General features: G+C 44.3%; 1 protein-coding gene across 5 annotated transcripts in view; it reads left to right on the top strand.

The window, feature by feature from the left end:
• Positions 1-1034: 1034 nt before the first annotated feature.
• KLHL32 (kelch like family member 32) overlaps positions 1035-9755 on the top strand; it is a 400890-nt gene continuing 392169 nt past the window's right edge. Inside the window, exon 1 of one of the 5 annotated variants that reach the window (XM_077289687.1) lies at positions 1035-1188. The gene's annotated coding sequence lies outside the window, so the exon portion shown is untranslated. Of the gene's footprint in view, positions 1222-1792; positions 1908-9755 lie in introns of those variants that run through there. The other 4 variants (XM_077289686.1, XM_077289688.1, XM_077289691.1 and 1 more) reach the window with 4 other exon arrangements.

Here is a 9755-nt window from a genome sequence, read left to right as displayed (position 1 = left end):
CATCAAAAACGCTGCGTGTGAACATAGCCAAAGTGATGGAGGAACATTTTTGTTTTTGGTTAATTATTTTGCCTTATATATAATTCATTACCCTGGAAAGGATGTACCTTAACACATTTCCCAGGAAAATCCATTTTGTTTTTGTGTGTTTTTGGGTGCACCTGTAGAAATGCCATAAGACTCTGACAACATTGATTAAAGCTGTGAACTATGAGTCAGGAATGCTTCCAGGGGCGATCCCCACGAGGTTCCTGTGTCATTTGAGCAGATGCTTTTAGACCTTAAAAGGACCCGGGGGGGAATCGCGGTAAAAATACTCGGGTCTCCAATAGACTTACATTGGGCTCGTTGTTCTGTCCAAGTACCCGAGTATTCCAATCTGCTCGACCCAAGCAACGAGCACCCGAACATTTTAGTGCTGGCTCATCAATAGTTATCACTAATTTTATGGATAGGTGATAATGACATTTTTCAAAATGAAAATCTCTTTAATGAATCCTATTCAGGGTGCAGTGATCAATTTTATTTTCGGTGCCTTTGCTGCACCTCTGCTATCAGAAATCCCCTTTCTAACACTCCTGTAGGGTAATTCTTTCTGTCTCCATTGGACTGTGTGTAGTCTGCAGATTAGCATGACATGATTAGATAACTCCCACTGCTAGAGGGTACGCCTGATAATAGCAGTACATTATTCACTTGCCATGTAACAATTTCCCCCATATTGATGTTATTTGTATGGCTGCACTGTTAGTGTAACTAGTAGTATTGTGTAAACATGCGATTTATACTCATCGTATGGTCACATTTCTAGCCTTCCAGCATCACATCGATGTAAAATGGTGCATTGCTATTAATACAGTTCCATAAAGCCATCACACATCTACTTTTGTATTAAAAAGCCCAGCTCTCCCTCCTGCAGGTGTAGGACAGGGTACATGATGAGCTGCCTGCTGCTAAAGCCCATGTGACATGCCAGGGGACAGCTCCAGCACCAGCAGCATCTCCAGCATCATCACCAGGAGGAGGAGCTGCCTGCAGCCAGACAATACAAGCAGCACTCACTGCCTGCACACCATACACATCTCTGGGCACCGCATCCATGTCACTGTGTGAGCAGCACAGGCCAGCTCCAAGGACAGGCACCAAGAGCCTCAGACCCCCGGCTGCTGCATCTCATGCTGACGGAAGGTGAGCCCCTGAGGCTGCTGCTGCTGCTGACAGGTGCCCTTTCTCCTGCCTCATCACTCTTGACCTTGCCTTGTAGTGCATACACACATATATATCAGACATTTGCTTTTTCTTTGCTTTCTGTTATAGGATATGCTGTTAATTTGGGAGGTATTGATTAGTACTTGCAATGGCCATGGGATAATATCCAGGTACTTGTGTAAGTGCCACTTGGCTGGCAGCACCCCCAGCTTGCTCCTTCAGTTTCCAGGGGTGAAGCATTCAGTGCTGAAGTGTCTGAGTTGTGTTTTTCTTGGATGAGTGCAATCAAAGGAAACCTGTTTTGTTGTGGTGCTTTTAGTATTCTACTGCAGGGCCACTGCTGCAGCGCTGCTTGCCATCAATTAGCCATTTGCTGCTCTAATAATCTGCACTGGGAATATGAAATGCTCATTTCTGTGTATGAGCAATGTGGCTTCTAGTTCCAGTTGTTCTGTGGGTGGTTCATTCAGCGCAGCCCAGAACAAGCCAGGTGTATGACATCATCAGCCGCCGAGCGTTATTACAGAACATGGAGACGTCCATACTGTGAGCAGATATGTCTGGAACAGAAAGTGTCCTGCCACTGGCCTATGGAGGAGCAATGCCTCTGCAGCCTGATCTATCTACATTGTACAGCTGGAAGGAGCGGGCAATGCCCACTGCTGGCATTACTGACTTGAATTTCAGATCTGCATTTGGTAAGAAACTCCAGCCTGGACGATTACGGAAATGTGATCATGTGCGTTTGTGCATTCATATCTTTTTATAGCTCCCATGGCTTGTATGAGAGCACATCCATCAGATAGCAACATTAGCAGGGATAAATGTTGTGCCGTGCTAAGACACTGAAAGAATCACACTTCTGTCTGGAGCTTTTCAACTAGTTCTTTACACTCCTGTATACAGTACGCCATGGGATTATATAGTATAATGTATGTGCAGATCCTGAAGCGGAGGAGCTATCAACTCCTAATTTGATTGGGGATTTTAGGAAAATGAAGAAAAGATCCTGTTCAGAGTTTAATGGTTTATTTCTAGGGCAGGATGTTTTCAAGGCTTTGGTCATACTTGGAAATACGATTGCAATGTTTATGGCAGCTGCTGTAAATTACATAATATGGGGCAGAATTAGGTAAGTAGTAAGCACATTCTGATCTACAGTAAGTGCACAATGCTGCTGGGAGGAGATTCAATAGGTCCCAATTTAAAATCACAACTAATTTGTAAAATGACAGTCGGCTGCAATTCTCTTATTGATGTCAATCACTAGTTGATTAAAGAGAAGTAAAGTAGACCAAAGCCAGGGGCTCCATAATGATTAGACCCTTTGGGTCTTCTTGGGAAGAGTGTGACGATCCTTACGTCATGACATCACTATATGCCTGTGGCTGCTTAGTGGGAAGAAGGCTTGGTCTGGTAAGTGATTCAGGAATATGGGCAGACAGGGTGCTGTATGACACTACTTAGATGGGTACTGTATGACACTACTTACATGGGTGCTGTATGACATTACTTACATGGGTGCCGTATGACACTACTTACATGGGTGACGTATGACACTACTTACATGGGTGCCGTATGACACTACTTACATGGGTGACGTATGACACTACTTACATGGGTGTCGTATGACACTACTTACATGGGTGACGTATGACACTACTTACATGGGTGTCGTATGACACTACTTACATGGGTGCCGTATGACACTACTTACATTGGTGCCGTATGACACTACTTACATGGGTGCCGTATGACACTACTTAGATGGGTACCGTATGACACTACTTACATGGGTGCTGTATGACATTACTTACATGGGTGCCGTATGACACTACTTACATGGGTGCCGTATGACACTACTTACATGGGTGCTGTATGACACTACTTACATGGGTGCCGTATGACACTACTTACATGGGTGCCGTATGACACTACTTACATTGGTGCCGTATGACACTACTTACGTGGGTGCTGTATGACATTACTTACATGGGTGCCGTATGACAGAGGTCCCCAACCTTTTTTGCACCAGGGACCGGCTTTAAGCAAGACCACAGTTTTCCATGGCCCGGTGGGGGTGGGGAAGGGGCGGGGCTTTGGTCATATGGCCCCTCCCCCTCCAACTCGCAGCTAGCAGGAGGGGAAGGAGCGCTGGACACACATGACCTGCTTGTCCCTGCTCCTGCCTGAGCAGCGCTGTATGGGGAGGATGCTGGCGGGACCTCGGTGTACAGCGCTGCTAAGTAGCAGCATTGTACATTGAGCGTCAGTGTATACAGCGCTGCTGCTTAGCAGCGCTACACACTGAACACCGGTACCGGGAGCCGCGTCACTGAAGCCAGTCTGCTGCCCCAGCACGCCCCACATAACATGTTCTGCCGGGGGCGTGTCAGTGAGGAGAGCCTGCCGCCCCACCCCGTCAGGAACACTGTGTTCACAGTGTGGAGGGCTGCGTCACTAAGACCCGCCCGACGCCCCACCCCGTCCTGCATAATGTTCTCTGTCGGGAGCTGCGAGCTGTCACGGCTACGGCAGAAAACGCGGAGCTAGCTGTCAGCGGCGCCGCGGACCGGCTGAAAAACCCCAACGGCCCGGTCCTGGTCCGCGGACCGGCGGTTGGGGACCTCTGCCGTATGACACTACATGGGTGCTGTATGACACTACTTACATGGGTGCCGTATGACACTACTTACATGGGTGCCGTATGACACTACTTACATGGGTGCCGTATGACACTACTTACATGGGTGCCGTATGACACTACTTACATTGGTGCCATATGACACTACTTACGTGGGTGCCGTATGACACTACATGGGTGCCGTATGACACTACTTACATGGGTGCCGTATGACACTACTTACATGGGTGCCGTATGACACTACTTACATTGGTGCCATATGACACTACTTACGTGGGTGCCGTATGACACTACATGGATGCTGTATGACACTACTTACATGGGTGCCGTATGACACTACATGGGTGCTGTATGACACTACTTACATGGGAGCCATATGACACTACTTACATGGGTGGTGTATGACAATACTTACATGGGTACCGTATGACACTACTTACATGGGTGCTGTATGACAATGTACAAAAAGTAAATGTTCCAGCTCCTTAAAAAAATTTTTTCTTTATTATCCAATAGTTAAAATATCATAGTAGGCACAATCCCTTGTGGATAATAATATGCACAGAGCAGGCACTAGTGATCCAGCTACGCGTTTCGATCCTACACGGATCTTTTTCTTTTTCCATGTAGGATCGAAACGCGTAGCTGATCACTAGTGCCTGCTCTGTGCATATTATTATCCACAAGGGATTGTGTCTACTATGATATTTTAACTATTGGACAATAAATAAAAACATTTTTTAAGGAGCTGGAACATTTACTCTTTGTATGCTGTGGATCACGCCTAGTCCTGGCGGAGTTCTGAGCACCTGTAGCGGTCGGTGAGCTGGCTAGGGCTTTACGCCCAAATGTTACTTTTTTGTGCTGTATGACAATACTTACATGGACGCCGTGTACTTGGTTTACTTGTACACTTTATGGTACTCTTTTACTGGCCACTGTATGTGCTTTTTACATGTGTATTGTACGGACTGTCTATTACTTGGGCTTTGTGTAATGCTGTAGGCAATAGTTATCTGCACCCAAATAATTAACTGGATCTTCTATGTATTGCATAGTCAAAATGTTTTAATAGTTATTGAGTGGCCAAAAAACAGACTAACATGATTATTTTGCAGTGTAGTTATGAAATTGTTGTTGGTCATTTGGTGTTGTTGATTAAGCTGCTACTTACCTGCCATAATGTGCTATTAGAAATCTACGGTATTTTAAAAACAATATATTTGAAAACCACACGAACTGCAGTTGTGGCTGCTCCTCAGCTGCACGATGTCCATTATGTATGGACTCACTCATTAGGCTACGGTTAAACGGCTGTATATTCTCTCATCCGAAAGAATCAGACCAATTAGGCAAATGACAGTCTGATCGAACTTTGATCAGAGTGTCATCATAGTGTGATCTGATTCAGATGAGAGGAATATACTCACTGTGAGGAGAAGATAGAGAACAACATTTCTCAATCTTCTCTATTCTGTGAGTCTGCTGGAAATCGCACTGCACTCAGATGTCATCAGATGTCTTATGTCTTCCACGCACTTATAGACTTGAATGGGTGACTGGTATCTGATGTCAAAGTGAAATTGCAGCATGCTGCAATAAATTTCACTGACAGATTCTGTGAAAAAAATCATGCATCAGCAGTGCCCCAGTGAATACCATTGGTCCAAGTGCTATCCGTTAAAAAATGGCATAGCACTAGTCCGAAATATACACTGGAGAGAGCGAGACCTTCATGCCCAATTCAACAAAGTGTTAATGCCAGAATCGTAGAAAGAGTTTAAAAGTGACTTAATTTGGCTGTTCTAAAACATTGCAACTTTTGGCATTCTACACAATTTTAATGAGAGGTTCTGTATCCCGCGAGGGCACCTCTTGTTAAAGGGACTCTGTCACCTGAATTTGGAGGGAACAATTTTCAGCCATAGGGGCGGGGTTTTCGGGTGTTTGATTCACCCTTTCCTTACCCGCTGGCTGCATGCTGGCTGCAATATTGGATTAAAGTTCATTGTCTGTCCTCCATAGTACACGCCTGCGTAAGGTAAGATTGCCTTGTGCAGGCATGTACTACGGAGGACAGAGAATGAACTTCAATCCAATATTGCAGCCAGCATGCAGCCAGCGGGTAAGGAAAGGGTGAATCAAACACCCGAAAACCCCGCCCATATGACTGAAAATTGTTCCCTCCAAATTCAGGTGACAGAGTCCCTTTAAATTCATGACGAGCAGCGGTGTATACCTCTTCATGAATCAGGAGCGTCCACATCAAGACCAGTGTGAACAAAGGCAGTCTTGATGTTTGGGTCCTTTAGTGTTTGGAAATTTTCAGAACTCCATCTAAAAACATTAAAATCCATGTAGACTGTCATGATGTTGTCGTAGCATTTATTTTTCTGGTCATCATCATTTATGATTCTTACTGTGTTCACACCCAACCAAGTGCTGCTGCATACCACGGAAAACCTCACTAGCAAGCAGATAGGAATGGTTTGCAAATGTACGAACATTAACTGAGTGGAAACTGAGAGGAAACTCTCCAAATCTTCCTTGAAATCTTAAAACTCCTCAAAAACTTGGAGTTGCTGCTAAGTTTCTCCTTCAAAAACTTAGCAAAAAGACTCCATGTACGCTTCTCCAAACTAAGTATTGTCCAATCAAAAGGCTTTAGAAAATGCTTCACAAAAAAAATATTTTCTATATCTCTTCAGCACCGCTCCTGAAAATAAAAACTTCTCCAAAAACGCTCCAGAAAAAGAACGTTTTCTTAAGTGGTTTCTGCTTGAAAAACTTCATCTACATATACCCTAATGCTGGGACCAGACGGTAGTATTGAAAATCGCGCTAGTGATGACCGCAAATTGTGGCTTTGGCTGGCTCCTTGTGCTTGTCCGCATTGCTGCTGGATGCCTGAGCTGCCTTTCATTGTATGAATTATTAAGTAGTGCATTCTGTGGTTTTTTTTTTCCATAGACACCTTTGTTCCGCGTGGAAAATTTGCCACGCGCACTGGGACACCGGCTATAGTGGGTTCATGTGCTTTCAGTGTGCAGTCCGTGAGCACATAGCACATGGACCAATTATAAGCTTGTCTGCATGAGCCCTAAGGAAGATCTCAATATTAAAGCCTGTACCCATCCCGCTAAGATGGGTACTATTGACAACTTATAGGCTATCCTCTTGTACATAAGACGGTCATTGACAACAACCTGTGTATTACAAAAAGTGTAAGTTTACCCTATTTACATACAATACTGTATATATGGTCAAGGATCAATGGAAACATCATATTATCATTATTACATCCTATTTAACCAAATAATATTCTCTGATTGGAACATAGTGCTAGCGCTGGCATCATCAAGGTTACCGCAGTTCATCAGCCAGCTCACACTGAACTGAGCATGAGAACAGCTGGGAGTGACCAGCAGTAACCTCAATGACATAACTACTCATCACTGAAGCTGCATGCCAAGCTCAGCTGACATCAACCCCAACCTAGTACCCCACTTACCACCGCACCAGGGGAAGTGGGAAGTGCAAGGCTAAGTGACAGATTTGGCCCATCTTATGGATGTGCCATTTCTGGGATGACTGAGGGCTGATGTTCGTAGCCTGGGAGGGGGTCCAATATCCCTAGCCCCAACCCAGGCTGTTAATGTTAGCCCACCGCTGTCTGCCTTTTTTGGTTAGCATTTATAGGGGCACCCTTCATCATATTTTTTCTAGGGTCTCCCTTAAACTAACCAGTAAAGGCTAAGCAAACAGCTCTGAACTTTTATTAATAGCCTAGCAACTAGTGATGAGCGAGTGTGCTCGTTACTCTGGTTTTCCAAGTATGCTTGGGTGTTCTCCGAGTGTTTTGTGTCTCCGCAGCTGCATGATTTGCGGCTGCTAGACAGTCTGAATACATGTGGGGATTCCATAACAAACAGGCAATGCCTACATGCATCATGCAGCTGCGGCGACACAAACATAATCTACAAGCACGCATAAAACACTCGGAGAACACCCGAGCATGCTCGGAAATCTCGAATAACAAGCACACTCGCTCATTACTAGTTATTAAATTCATTCTTTCCTTTACCCGTGAAATGTTCCCCGTGCCATTGGCTGCAACACAACCCCAAAGCATGATTGAACCACCTCCATGCTTAATTTTTGGGGAAATTGTTTTTTCCCTGACATTCTGTGCCATTGATCATTGTGGTCAAAGAGCTCTATTTTAACCTCATCGGTCTACAGGACTTATTTCCAAAAAGCATCAGGCTAGTTTAGATATTCTTTTGCATACTTTTGATGCTGATTTTTATGGTGAGGGCGCAGGAATGGTTTTCTTCTGATGACTGTTCCATGAAGGCCATATATGTGCAGGTGTATTTGAACAGTAGAGTAATATACCAAAACTGCAGGGTCTGCTAAATCTTTCTCAAGGTCTTTAGCAGTCTAGCGGGAATTCTGATTTGCCTCTTTAGCAATCCTACAAGCTATTTTCCCAGAGTCCACCGCATTAGAAAGTATTGAAGGTGTGGGTCTCCAGGCTCTCACAAAATGTCAGTGGAGCCCCGCACCACTGAACACCTCGTTGTACCAGCATGGGGCCCTCAGCCATAGCCCAACTCCTACCACCACCAAACATCTCGTCCTACCAGCCTGGAGCCTCACTCAGCATCTCCTGACTCTGCCAGCAGCGACCCTGCCACCTGGGACTCCGCTCCACTACCGCTGCCCCCCAGGTAAGCTACTGCAAAAGCGGATAATAACACAAACCGTTTTCTTAAAAATCAAACAAACTTTTTTTTCCTATTTTCTTCCCCAAAATTTGTGTTGCATCTTGTAAGCCGTGCATCTTATAAACTGGTGCGTCTTATAATCCGCAAAATACAGTACATATAGAACTGAGGAAAGGGCAACTTGAAAACACTTTGCTATCTTCTTATAGCCTTCTCTTACTTTGTGGACCTCCACCGTTTTCATTTTCAGAGTGCTAGGTAGCTGCTTAGAAGAACCAATGGCTGCTGTTTTTTGGCCGAAGGTTAGAGAAGGCTGGATTTTTATAAAGCTCGGAACTTTGCATCACTTGACCTCTCCTAACGATGATAGTGAACAAGTCATAACCCTAAAAGGCTAATTAAGGTTTGTCATATTTAACTTTAGGTCTTTTAGAGATCATTTCATCTTCCACTTGCTTAGCTGTTCACAATAACAGTAATTTTGACCAGAGGTGCCCAAACCTTTACATACCACTGTGTGTCCTACACCTCTGTGTGCCAAACCAGGCCTCATCTGAACTGTTGAAGTGAAAGATAACCAGGGTCACATCTTGCAAATAAAACGTTGTCTGGTAAAAGTGCATAGATAAGGGTGCTGAGAGCAGGAGGGGGACAACTCCGCCCAATGTATACCGCAAAACAAGAAAGGGGTCTCGCTTACCTTCAATATTAAAATATTGTAGAGGTGCACAAATACGCTGTGTCCAAAATACATTTAACATATAAATACATGAACTCTGCTAGTGCTGTAAATGTTAAAAAGTAAGGTGCTTAGTGTTTTTTGATCAAAAAGTACAAAAGCCATCCAACCACGTCAAGGTATACATTTTTATATGGATGAAAATAAAATAGTTTCAAAATCAGTGGAATGGCAGCAATTGGAAGAGTTACTTGGTTAAACTAAAAAATCCAGTGAATGGTCCTCTTTAAAAGGATTACCCGAGACTTACAAATTGGTAAGGATTGGATAGAATAGCCATTAACATCAGATCTGTGGGGTTTGACATTCGGCACTACTGATGGTCAGCTTTCAGGAACAGCTCCATATTTTAAGTAGCAGTAGTACAGCTCTGCTGTTTCATGTTCAAAGTTTTGGTTTGTCATAGGAGGCAATTGTTACTAGGACTACGTTG

Source organism: Ranitomeya variabilis, chromosome 2 (assembly GCF_051348905.1).
Source record: "Ranitomeya variabilis isolate aRanVar5 chromosome 2, aRanVar5.hap1, whole genome shotgun sequence".
Taxonomy (NCBI): domain Eukaryota; kingdom Metazoa; phylum Chordata; class Amphibia; order Anura; family Dendrobatidae; genus Ranitomeya; species Ranitomeya variabilis.
The sequence above is the reverse complement of the archived record's forward strand: the minus strand, read 5'-3'. Positions and strand labels throughout refer to the sequence as shown.